Below are 13,558 nucleotides of genomic sequence, written 5' to 3'. Positions count from 1 at the left end.
CGACTCTCAAGATATTGGCTGCCTCACATAATAGTGCCTGTCTCTCGAGATAGTTCCCGGCTCTTGCGATACTGGCCTACTCTCCCAATACTGGGTACCTCTCCCAATAGTGCCTGCCTCTCAAAATAGTGCCTGCCCCTTGTGATACTGGCCTACTTTCGTGATAGCGGCTGAATGTCAGGATAATGAATACCTCTCATGATACTGGCTGCCTCTCCAGATACTGGCTTCCTCTCAAGATAATGGCTGTCTGTTGAGGTAGTGTCTGTTTAGGAGTGTATAGTGTATTCCATCATCATGGTGTGTGTCTCTAAGGAGTGGCACACAGCCTCTATCAGCCATCCGCACAGTCTGTCACAGCTGAATGCTTGTGCCCTCCACATCATGTCAGTGCCCAGCCCCCAGGTGCTGGCATCTATCTGGAGGGGTCATGAAGGTGGAGCCCTCAGGAATGGGCTGAGTGCCCTTCTAAGGAGAGAGAGGAGAGAAACGACCTCTCCCCTCTGTCCTGTGAGGGCACAGCTAGTAGGTAGCCCCTGCAGACCAGAAAGACAGCTGTCACAAGGAATCAAATTGGCTGGCATTTGGATCTTGAACTGCCAGCCTCCAGACTGTGAGAAATAAATTTCTCTTCTTCAAGCCACTCATTCAGTGGCATTTTTGTTATGGCAGCCCAGATTGACTAAGACATGGTCTTGGGGCCCTGGACATAAGCAAAATACCATCTACATCTGTGCAGTGGCTAGGCCAGATGTGCAGCTCAGCTATGCCATGAGCCATCTCACTCAGTCTCCACACTGACTCAACGTAGCTGGCAGGTGGAAGGGGGGGTTGCACACCTACCAGTAGATACCAGAGAAGACAAAAGCCAGGCAGATTGAACAAAGACTGCAGGAAATCATGGTGTGGGATTCCAGGACAGACTCCAGATGAGGTACAAGAGCACACCTGCAGGGACTCGGGTTGGGTAGAGAGAGGCATCATCAGTCCACCTGGATTAACAAGATGGATCATATTTGTGTGACTGGTGCTTTAAAAGCTGTGTGATTCAGGTTCAATTTTGTAGAGAGAAATGCCTCTACATAACTGAGGATGAATGGGTAACCTGAGGATTCACCACTGGGATCTCAGGAAACCAGAAATAGTGCTTTAACTAAGGACGTGAGATCTAGACAATCCACGGTAGTGACTATATGTGCTCACACTATGAAATGTATAATACAAAGATTACTAAAGAGTTAACACACATGCAGTTCCTAGGTGTTATCTGAAGCAAACACACTATTAGTTGTGGGGAGAGGGTTCTCCTGACCAACTGGAGGCATCTGTTGGCTCACACAGGGCCAGTGGCCTATATGAACCCCTCTTGGGACACAATGGACAGTGTCCCACACTCTCCCCACAGAAGACAGACATAGCTGTTGGGTTGACCATATGCTGACTGATATACACGCTCAAGGCAGGACAAGGGAGCACACATCACCAAATCTCTGTTGGGTAGCAAGATGCTGTTGATGATGGAGAGAGTGCACATCTGTGGGCTAGGCCTCTCTGGGTACTATTTTGGCCCTTGTTGAGATAGCTATTTTCCCTATACCGCCATTAGATAATTTGTTTTCAGTGGAGATGGCAGGTCAGAGCACACTATTCATTTTTTTGTAGAGAGGAAGCACAGAATTGTGAGGTTTGGACTTCATGGTGCCAAATATTTATCATATTACACGGAGATACATTTTGAGGCAAGAGCACATTAATTATTAAGAATAAGTGTGTATTTGCACAAGAACAAATGCTCCAAGGTCTGAGGATTAAAATAGCATCGATGAGTGAAAAAAGGTTATGATACAAATGAACATAGTAGCTAGACTTTCTCAATAATACTTTCATGAAAGAATGCATAATAAATTCATAAATAAATAAAGCCATACAAAAAATTACAGAAATTTTTTGACTTTCTTGCAGTATTCAAAATATTTATTCAAAATTCAACATGATGGCCCAAAGAGCACACTGTTGAACTCAATGATCACTTACAACTGTCTAAGAGCACTCTCTCAGGACTGGACCACTGTGATGGAGTAGAAACCATTCTAGCTCATGTATCAGTTGAATGTATAGCAACAAGTTAATAACGTAAAGTAGTTGTCATTTACTCTTCATCGAGTTCTTTACTCAAAAATCCCTTTTATTCTTAGACTTTTATTTATTATTTTAATCCTCATCTGAGGATATGTTTTCAATAATTTTTAGGGAGGAAGGCAGATCTAGGGAGAGAGACAGAGGGAGAGAAGGAGAGAGAGCGAAACATCCATTTGTTGTTCCACTTATTTACGCACTCACTGGTTGATTCTTGTATGTGCCCTGACCATGGATCCAACTTGCACCGTTGCTGTGGAGGGATGATGCTCTAAGCAACCGAACACCCACCCAGGGCCTTAGATTTTTATTTTGAAGTTAAATTTTATATACCTTTTAAATCCTTTTGCTGAGAATTGTTTTCCTGCCCTCATTTTTCTGAGGATTTCTTTGCTGCACACCTGAATAAGGAGAACATTTAGGGGGCAAAGTGGAGAATCCCACCTCACGTTTTACGTGACTTGCTCAGGACAGCTGTAGTAACCATGATGACAAACACCAGATAGTAAAGAATTTTAGCACCAGGAATGAAGCTGTTTTACATGGCTTCTATCTTTCATCCCCCAACAAGCCATGGAAACTTTCCAACCGCCACATCTTACAGATCAGAAACCTGCCGCTGAGAAAGCCAAGTACTTTACCTTAAGTCACAGTGGAAGATGAGATGGGAGTTGATCCCAGGAAATGTAGCCTTGAAGCCAAAACCCCATGTTCTCAGGGTCTCCTGGAGATCTCCAGGGACGTGCTCTGCATGGGCTTCCAAACTTCAGCTATCAAAACCTAGTGTGTACCTTTCATTCCTATCTCTCAAAAAATAACTACCTCAAAATGACAGTGAACTTGATGTGCCTCCTGTTTTCTCTTTTACAGAGAGCCCTCCCCACCTCCCTGGATGTCTGCCCAAACCAGCCATGATTGTAATTTTTGTCAAACAGATTCAGTTCAATATCAGCTGTTTTATGTGGGTTTCAACAGTAAATTCAGCACAGGTAATGGTACATGAGAGGAAAAAGCTGAAAAGTAGACAAAGGGTGTCATTGAAGGCAGATATCTGCATAATGAAGGGATTGCTAGTGACCCTGGGACTGGAGGGACTGAGGGATGAAGGAGGCACAGGATGTGTTCTACCTGGTGAAGCTGAAGCCTCTCCTCTAAGCAGGAGCCACTGCAGGTGTGGTGGATTCTCTGGAAGCTTCAGGTCCCCCTCCAGAGAATCCACCAAAGCACACCAAAGAGGGCCCAGAAGCTTCCAGAGAATCCTCTAAAGCAGAGCGGGAAAGAAACATTCTATGTTGTCCCAGACTCCTACCAGTACTTCTGGTTGGACAAACTTAGCTGGACTCTAGAGGCCAGTGGAGTCTGGGGAGATTATTTTACAATAGAGTGGAGTACACAAGGGTGAAGAGCAGATGTGAAGGGTGCCAGTTGAATGAAAGGCAGGGTGTTTAATGGTTCTCTGAGGTTGAACTTGAATCTGTTCACCACTGGCTTGTTTTTAGGCCCCATGCTGCTAGGAACGTATCCCATTTCAGAGCTGAGCCTGTGAATGGGAAACATTCTCTGTGTTTTCGGACATACTGAATTTCATCCACACAGTTGAGTAGGACAATGGACCTTGCCAGGGTCTCACTCCAGTTACTGGATGAATTCACATGAATGGATGAAGGAAAGGCCTCCTCATAATGACATCATGCTGAGCCACTGGGCTCCTGTCCTCAAAGCCCAGCCCAGCAGGGCTGTTTCCCAAACAGAGAGATCAGGTGGAGGTTCAGGGGTTGCAGCCCTATCTGTGAGTGTCAGAGCAGACAGAAGTGAGGCAGATAGAACAAAGATCACAGGCAATCATGGTGTGGGGGTCCAGTACAGACTCCAGGTGAGTTATAAGAGCACACCTGCTGGGACTCGGGTTGGGTAGAGAGGGCATCATCAGTCCACCTGGATTGACAGGATAGATCACATTCGTGTGACTGGAGCTTTAAAAGCTGTGTGATTCAGGTTCAATTTTGTAAAGAGGAATGCTTCTACATAACTGAGGATGAATGGGTAACCTGAAGATTCACCCCTGGGATCTCTGGAGTCCAGAAATAGTGCTCTAACTGAGGATGTGAAATCTAGACAATCCACTGTAGTGAATGCATGTGCTCACACTAGGAAATGCATAATGCAGAGATTACTAAAGAGTTAACCCACATGCAGTTCCTAGGTGATATCTGAAGCGAACACACTATCAGTTGTGGGTGTTGATTCCTCCTGACCAGCTGGATGCTCCTTGCAATTCACACAGGGAAACTGGCCTGTATGGACCTCTCTTGGTCCATCTTCCTGCCCAAAGCATTTTACAGGAGATAAGTAACTGATACGATGGTACCCAGAGGCCTATTCTGGGACTTTGCTACCTCTAGGCATACCCTGCAGGGATGGTGAAAGGACACCCAGGCCAGTGAGGGCCACTGCCTCTCAGAAGCTTGGAACCTGAACCTTGTGGCCAGAAGAAGGATGGATTGAACATGACATTAACGAATTGCCCTTACATTCCTCATCCAAATGTTTTTGTTTTTCTTGTACCCAGGACCACATGGTTTTCAAAGCTGTATCCAAAGGAAGACAGAATGACACTAGGACACAAAGGAAAGCCCGAAAAAGACTTGGTGAGATTGGCTTGTTTACCCTGACGGAAGAATCCAGTCAGAATGGGTAAAAATTTTGAATTTTTTCTGTGCACGGAAGCAGCTTTACTCCTTTGCAGCACAATCATTCTCAGACCACACAGACCAAGCAGAGTCCTAATATTAATGAATAAGTCATGCTTTTGTAATTAGCAGAGAGATCATTGTATTCAAATTAAAGATGCTCAAGTACGCTAGAAATTCTTGTTTAAATGAGTGATACCCAGTGTACATGAATGTGCTCAGCAAACTCTGATTCTTAATCCAGTACAGGCCTCCCCAGGAGGTACTTGGAGAGGCAACAAGTACCAGGGCAAACTTTCACAAGCTCCAAATATTTGTGCTTCCCCAGCTGTGTGTGTGTTAAGTGTGAAGTGCGTTTCTCTCTCACTACGATTCCAGGGTCATAGGGGAGAGATGTAAATGCATAGGTCAGAGGTCAGAGTTCAAGGGTCCAAGGACAAAGGTCATAGGGCTGTGCAATGTCACAAGAGGCAGCTACTATGGAAAGCATCAGCTACTATTCCAGAGAGTGCTTCCGAATCAGGCGCGACATCAAGAAGCAGCCATCAGCTCGAGAGGGAACCAGTATCTCGAAAGGCAGGTACTGTTGTGCGAGGCATTCCTTACCCTGAGATTCTGCCAGGGTCCCTGGAGTCGCCAGCATCACAAGTGGCAGGAGCTATTTTGAGAGGTGGGCACTATTCAACGAGGTGCCCAGTATTGGGAGAGTTGGCCGTATCATGAGAGCAGAACGTGCCAGAAAAGGCAGGCACGGCTGGGAGAGGCAGCCATGATCGTGAGGGTTGGGCAGGATCCTGAAAAGAAGAAAATGTTGGGAGAAGGAGGCACCATTGGGAAAGGCTGCCAGTATGGCGAGAGGCAGCCAGTATCTTGAGAGTTTCAAGTGTGGAGAAAGGCAGCCACATTCACGAGAGTCGTGCATCGCGAGAGGCCGTGGCTATCGCGAGTGCCGGGGAGCATCGCAAGAGGCAGCGACGATCGCGAGAGTCGGGCAGTATCGCGAGAGTCCCCGACCGTCAGGAGAGCTGGGGAGTATCGCGAGAGTCCCCGACCGTCAGGAGAGCTGGGGAGTATCGCGAGAGTCCCCGACCGTCAGGAGAGCTGGGGAGTATCGCGAGAGTCCCCGACCGTCAGGAGAGCTGGGGAGTATCGCGAGAGTCCCCGACCGTCAGGAGAGCTGGGGAGTATCACGATACCCTGACAGTATCGTGAGGTTTGAGAAGCATCGCGAGACGCAGGTATTATTGTGAGAGTTGGAAAATATCACGAGAGGCAGGTGGTACCATGAGGGTCAGGAAGGATCGGGAGAGGCCGCCACTAGCGCGGGAGTTAGGTCGTATCGCAAGGAGCAGCCTCTGTGGCGCGAGTTGGGCAGTACTGAGAGAGGCAGCCACTAAAACAAGAGTTCCGCAGTGTCGTGCGAGCCAGCCGATATCGAGAGAGTGGGACGGTGTCCGGAGAGGAAGCCCTCGTCGCGATAATTTGGAAGCATTGCGAGAGGCAGCCGCTATCGCCAGACTATCAAGAGAGTGGGCAAGACGGCGAGAGGCAGCGGTTATTGCCAGAGTTCAGTCCTGTCGCGAGAGCTGCGCGTATTGCGAGGGGCAGCCGCTGCCGCTAGATTGGGCGCGTCGCAGGAGGCAGCCGTGGCTGACCGGGCTGCATCGTGGGGGCAGCCGGCACTGCCGGAGCTGGGCAGGTCTGCGAAGGCAGCCGCTGTCATGAGTTTGTCAGTGTCCTGAGAGGAAGCCCCTTTTGTGGAAATTTGAAATTATCTTGTGAGGGAGCCGCTATCTCAAGACATGGGCGGTGTGGCGAGAGGCAGCCGCTGCCGCCGGAAATGAGCAGCATCGCGAAAGACGGCCGCGGTGGCGAGAGCTGCGGAGCGTCTGGACAGCGTCCACGCCGCCGGCTGGGAGGCACCGCGGAGGCAGCTGCTACAGTGAGGCTCGTGGGCTTCACAGAGGCAGCGGCTATCTTAAGAGTTTGTCACGTCATGAGACAAAGCTCCTTTCCCGAGAATTTGTAAGTGTTGCAAGATGCATCCGCTCTCCCGAGAGTTGGGCCATATCGCGAAAGGCAGCTGCTACTGCGAGAGCTGCGCGGTATCCTGAGAGGAGGCCGCTGCTGAGATTGTTGTGCAGCATGGCGACCACAGCCGCTATCGCGTAATTGGGCGGTGTCGCGAGAGGCAGCTGCGTTCGCCAGAGATGACCGATATCGCGAGAGGCAGCAGCTTTCGCCAGAATTGGGAAGTTTGCAAGAGGCAACCACCACCGCCAGAGTTGGGAAGTATCAAGAGCCTCCCGATATTGCCAGAACTGAGCAGCAGTGCGAGTGGCAGCCACTGTCTCGAGAGTTGAACAGTGTGGAGAAAGGCAGCCGCTTTCAGGAGAGTTAGGAAGTATCACGAGAGGCAGCCCCTATCCCCAGAGTTGGGTGTTATGGGGAGAGGCCGGGACTGTTGTGAGAGTTGAGCAGTATCGGGAGACACAGCCACTCTCGGGAGAGTTGGGAGGTATAGCAATAGGCCCCAACTATCGCGACACAACTGGGCATGAACTTCTATCTAAAGTGTTTACTGACTTACATTTCTCCAATTTCCAGAGAGTAGAGCTGAAAATAAAATCCCTGTAATGGGTAAAAAGTGTGGGGCCGGGGAGAAGAGGTGCTTCTATGGGGGGCACGGCTGGGGGGCATGAGGGTGTCCTGAGCCATGGGGACAGGACAGCACAGGACACCCATAGGAGGGCCCGTCCCTGCTCGGTTGTGTTAACCAGGGCAACCCTGGCCCACCAACCAATGCTGGGCATCTTATCTGATCTTGTCAGGAACTGTTTTTCCATCAGTAAAGTGGGCGGAAGAGGTAAGTTCCTCCTGGCGCATGTTCCAAGGAACACGGTGGAAATAACTGTGTGAACATAAACCATACACTGAGCCTTTCTCAGGACTATGCTGCAGAACTCTAGGAATGTGCAGAGTTATTACAATAAATCCAGTTAGAGCTATGAGAAAGGTCACAGTCAGGGAGCAGTTAATCTTCATCTGTGTGAAGCACCAAGAAGCTCTTATTTCCAGGGATGAGACAGCCTCTGGTCAGTGAGACACTTTCTGTTTAATTCTGTGTGTGAAGAGGAGCTTAAGAAAAATATTTAAATGTGTGAGTTGAGAAAAAAAACTAAAGCAAGTTATACAAAATGCGTTTTATAAGCCAAAATATACTAAGTACAAATAAGCTTATATTGCTTAGTAGTGTTTAAATCATCACTGATTCTAGAATAAATATTTTAAACATACAGAAGCAAACTTTCAAACCCAAGAATAAAATGATACCACCTGTCTGTTTAAGACATGATACAAAATTAGAAGTGTGTTTTTAAAAATTCTATTGTATATGAATATATTTTCAAAGCATTGATTTAAATGAACACAGCAATTTTAATCTATTCTCCATATTTTATTTTCATTCAGTTAACAGTGTTGTACACCTGGATTCCAAATGTGCTTCATTTGCTGGAAAGGCTCCCTGATACCCTGAGGTCACCGGCCAGGAACTGGCTGCAAGCTGCCATCTCTGTCACCAGCCAGGAGACGCATTTCCTCCAGCCTGCTTCACCTGGGCAGAGTTGGAAATGCAAAAGCAGGCCTGAGCTACAGCAGAGTAAGGCTCCATCCCCCTCAGAGGCTGGAGCCCCTGCAGAGTTGCCCTGGCAGGTTCTGAAGCAGGTGCACTGGCTGGGGGTCCCAAGACCCATGCACCGCTGCCAACCCACTGGCTGCACCCTGAATCAGGCCAGAGTTACTTCCCCACCTCGGGGTCTGGAAAACCTTCCCACAGCCTGAGATCTTCCTTCAGTGCAGCAAGGGGAACTCCTCCAAATCAGGATGAGCTCGTGGCTGGGAACGTGACCTGGGTACTTGGTGAGGTTGGGGCCCTGGACGCCTCCAGGTGAGTGGCTGCTGGGCAGTCACCCTCCTGTGAAAACTGGCCAGGGCCCTCAGGTACTGAGCAAATGCTCAGATGGCTTGGCCTAGCCTTACCCCAGGCACCTCCTGGAAGAATCAAAATCTTAAACAGGAGTGGAGATCTCCACCCCACTGCCCGGTCAGGACCAGGGACACTGCTGGGGTCACAGTGACTCAGGTGGGCCCTGGGTTCTCCAGGGTCAGGGCCAACCAAGAAATTCAGAGACTCTGTTTCCCACCTGCCTGCACCTGCCTTCAGGACGTGAGTGTCCAGACCTACTAAGATCTGGAGGATGTTGGGGACTCACACCGCCCAGCATTTCCCTCTGGTGGTCAGGAAGACCTACTTCACTCAGACAGACTGTGATGTCTCACTGTTGTTACAATTGGCATTTCCCTGAGGACTAAGGACACGGAACTGCCTCACATGTTTTTTGTTTTTGTTTAGAGGTTTTTTTTTTGTTTTTTGTCTTTTGTCACCTATCAATCTTCTTCTGTAAAGAGCCTGTTCAAAGCTTTCGCCCATTTTTAAAAATTCCAGGTTTAAAATGAGTGATGCATTTTCTTTCAAATGTACTATGCAGCCTTTGTTCTAGACCCTGGCTATCACTGTCATTTCTGTGTCTATTTTGTCCATGATGCTTTTTAAACATTCGCTAATAAAAATGTGAATTTTATTGTCCTTGCTGACCTTCCCTGGCAGATGCAGGACCTGTGTCTTTGGTGTTCCATTTTATTTCATGGTGACAAAATTGACATTTTCTTTTTGAAAGTCATGAAATGGACCATTGTATGGTGAGGTCTCCATCTGTGCTCAAAGGTAGAGGAAAATGTTGCTGTGATTTAGCAGCAAAATTGAATTTTCCCCACCATGTGTGGGGATTTCCAGCTCTAATACACCTTTGCTAAGAGCCACATTGAAAACGACAATGCTCGAGGAAAATGTAGGTGTTTGCAGTAAAAGCGAAAGATTTGTCACTCTCTGTCCCCACGTCCATCCAGCCTTCTTTCATCTTGAAATCCTACTATTTGTGTGTAGTTAATACTTTTTTAGAGGAAACAGTGGGGCTTTAAGTTATTCTACAGCCTAGGTCTAAAACTTTAGGGCAACATCTGTATAGATGAGACAAGGGAGGGAGAGAGATTCCCTCCCACAGATTCCAGGGAACAGAAGGGCAAAAGGGGGAAACCAAGGAGAGGGAGCCCCATTTATAAAACAAAATTAAATTAGAAAGCAACCGACATGCTCTGTCCCAAGAATTCTGATTTGAACAGAAACTGTTCACTGTGGATGGGACTTGAAGCAAGGAGGGCAGGTCTGTTACCATCGATGTCCTTTATTTCCAATCCCAGGAAATGTGGGGAAAGTAGCACATTGATGGGAAACCAAAACAAATAGAAGGTTGGTCTCACCAAGCTTCCTGGGCAGGGACAGGGAGAGACAGAAACATGGATCGGCTGTCTCCTGCATGCCCCCGACTGGGGATCAAGCCCAGCATCTCCTGCATGTGCCCTGGTTCATGGGTGGACACTCAACCACTGAGCCACACCGGCCAGGGGGTCAGAGGTACTTTAGAAGTCGCCATCAACACCCCAGCATAGTTACCGCGTGCAGTTGGAGCTCAATTTGACAGAAATTTTCAGGTAAACACCACCCATTCGGGAGAGAGTAACCCAACCTCATTCAACTGAGATTGTTAGCATTGCTATGAGACGTAGGGAAATGTTGGACTGTCTTCATAGTCTCTCTCCCACACTGCACATTTGTAACTGTAAAGGGCTGGCTTTCCTAAAGGAGAGGGCGTCAGGCATCGCCATGGAGGGCCCTGGCAGGGACACCGTCTCTGTAGCAACCGAGTGCTGGCGAGCCGGCTTCTATCAGGAGTGCATCTAAAAACTCCCGCAAGGTTTCGAAATGGGGAGCCAAAGGGAGCCTATTTCCAATTAATTGTTCCTGTTTTATGTGATAAAAAAATTCAGCCAGGCTCCTCTGAGACAATCCGCTTCCTTGTGTCGTTGTTGGAACCGTGCGTTTAACGGAGAAGTGCCAGCTCCTGCCCTTCTGCGTCCTGTGCTCTCTATCGCACTGTGGGTGGGGTCTGGCTGCTGGATCCCCAGCGGCAGAAAGTCTGTGAAGTGACCAGTTCTGTCTCGGACGTCACCTGATAGCACTGACCCTGACTGATTTCTTATAGTTTGAATTTTAGTACACTAGATTATAGTTTTTATGTGCTGGGCAGTTGGGTTTCTAAGTTAATCATGTCGTGACATTTCTAGGTAAAGGAGCCCTGTGTGTTGCAATAACTGGTTGGGGGAAATGGACTTGGAATCAGGGCTACACTGGAGGAAAAGGAAACCTACCCAGAGTTTGGCCACTGTCACTGAGGGAAACACAATGCCAATAATCTCCAGTCTTGCTTCTAACATCTACGCCAGATAGTGAAAATTTTAAAAACAGAATTTTCGTTACCAGATTTTTTAAAGATATGTTTGCCTAAAATTGACTATACAAGAAATAAAAATAAAGTTGGCTTTTGTATCGAATGTAGTTGGAGAGACTGCTGCTCCCACAGTAACAATAAGAAAAATCCAAACAAACTGCAAATTCATTTTTGTGATCCTGTCCAAGAAGTGAGATAATTCAGTGAACAAAAGGGCCAATTCACCCAAAATGAGTAAAAATCTCAAATCTGTATATATTTACAAGACAGCTTCAAAATACCCGAAGCAAAAGCTGATAGACTGAAAGGAGAAATAACAGAAGTAAACGATTGCTGTTGAGTATTTTGACATTCTTCCTTCAACAACTTACAGAACAAGGAGACAAAACAGTCACCAAGACACAGAGGACCCGAACAGCCATTTACCGGTTTAGCTTTTCTAGAACCCGCCGCCCGACATGCACAGAACACGCATGTACAAGAACACAGAGCACAGACCAGGAGAGACCTTATCCTGCGCTGTGAAAACCTCAGCAGACTGAGAAGAACTGAGATCATGCAAAGCAAGTTTTCTGACCATATTAGAAATAAATTGAAAATTAACAAGAAAGCTATCTGAAAATTTTTGAAGTATTTGGAAACTAAGCTAAATCACTCAGTCCAAGAGTAAGTTACAAGGAAAGCAGAAATGTTTGGAATAGACTGAAAATGTATCTACAGTGTGACAAACTCTGGAAATATCTAAAATGATGCTTAGATATGGATATTGATACAATATTGGGGCAATGATGTAAATAAGAGGGGACTGTTGCAAAACCGTGGGTCAGCTTTCTGAACCCGGTAATGCACAAGCTGAGCCTTGAGCAATGAGGGGGCGCAGTCAGGCGGGTGTCTGTGCCTGATAAGACCCGCGGGGTGGAGTGGACGGAACAGCATCGCGGAAGGTGTGGGATGAGGGAAACGTGGGCCTGACCCTGCACTACAATGAGCTGCATCAGGGTGACGGTTAATGATGGGAGAAAAGATTCCTTCCAAGGGGACCACGGGCAAGAAGAACGGAGCCTGGGATTGGAGGGTCGGTGGCCCCTAAATAAATGCCCAGCAAGGAAAACAGAAGATGAGTGGTTGGGAAACAAGAAAAATAGGAATAGATTACATCATAACAGAGAAAAGAGCACCAGCTTCTCTCTGGGCTTTGCTGGCATCTCCCCAACCCATCTTCAGAGAGGGGAGGCTCCACCAGCCAGCATTTTCCCATCTCTTTATTCCAGTCTTCATTTCTTTTCTGAAACTAACACCTTTTTCCAATTTTAAATGTTAGTTATTTAAACGCCAATATTTCCTGAAATATTTGTCAGGGTTTTCTTCTCTCTAACAGGACATCGGTTACCTCTATACCAATGGCTGGAAAAGTAAATGGTTTTCATTTAAACCCCCTTCCCCTGGACAACGCCCTCCCCTGGACTGAGGCTCAGCTTAAGAACCTTCAGTGCAAGAGAGATCCGTCTGAAAATAGGAGCCGGCGAAAGGAGGCCTGGACAGCGGAGGTCCCTGTTCAATGGTGGCCGTGATAATGAGAACCTGCCTACAGCTTCCTCCCAGCTAGAAAAAGAAAGGGAACCTGCATTTAAATGTTTTCAGCCCTTCAATTAAAAAAAAAAAAATCAGTATACCTTCCAGAAGTAAGTTTCAACAGGAGCACACAGAAGACTCCCCCTTTCCAGGTAACCTGGCTCTGGCACCTGCTCCTACTGGGCTCTTCTCCTTCAGACATTGCTATTGTCCTTAAACTAAAAAGTAGCAAATAATATGACTCTACTAAGGATAAATACTCTCCCCTCCTGGTTTATCAGATGCTCCATCTGCTACTTCAGACTGTTGGCTCGTACTCACCTGAGATTTAACTAAAACCCCGAGATGTCCACATCAGCTTCAACACAGACTCTTCCAAACGCCTTTTCCTTTGAGCCTGAATTGGAAACGCTGCATTATCTCTTTCATTTCAGCCCACGCCTTTCTAGCCTTTTGTGGATTCTATGTTGTGAGGCATACTAGCTATTTCCATAGCTTTCTGGTACCCACAGAAGTAATTGCCACACTGTATTTATTGTCACTCCCTCTGAAGTGACTGAGTGTCTGGGGACGTCAGGCACTTGGCTCCCTGTGGGGGCTACAGGCAGAAGTGAAGTGGCCTCTCACCTCCCCAGGTCCCCAATATAAGGTCGCACAGTGGGTCATGCGATCAGAATTGGTCCCTGTGCAGGACCTGGGGGTGGTGCAGGGGCCACAGGGCCTTGATGCATCAGGACAGGCTTCCTGGAGGAA

The 13,558-nt window shown here is 47.5% G+C and overlaps 1 long non-coding RNA gene across 3 annotated transcripts in view; it reads left to right on the top strand.

Moving 5' to 3' along the window:
• LOC148091747 (uncharacterized) overlaps positions 1-9,474 on the top strand; it is a 56,197-nt gene extending 46,723 nt beyond the window's left edge. For 2 of the 3 annotated variants that reach the window (XR_015715432.1, XR_015715431.1), the window contains exons 2-3: positions 4,706-4,830; positions 8,298-9,474. This is a non-coding gene — a long non-coding RNA (uncharacterized LOC148091747). Of the gene's footprint in view, positions 1-4,503; positions 4,831-8,297 lie in introns of those variants that run through there. The other variant, XR_015715430.1, reaches the window with a different exon arrangement.
• The last annotated feature ends 4,084 nt before the right edge of the window (positions 9,475-13,558 follow it).

Source organism: Miniopterus natalensis, chromosome 12, assembly GCF_054644295.1.
Source record: "Miniopterus natalensis isolate mMinNat1 chromosome 12, mMinNat1.hap1, whole genome shotgun sequence".
Classification (NCBI taxonomy): Eukaryota; Metazoa; Chordata; class Mammalia; order Chiroptera; family Miniopteridae; genus Miniopterus; species Miniopterus natalensis.
The sequence above is the reverse complement of the archived record's forward strand: the minus strand, read 5'-3'. Positions and strand labels throughout refer to the sequence as shown.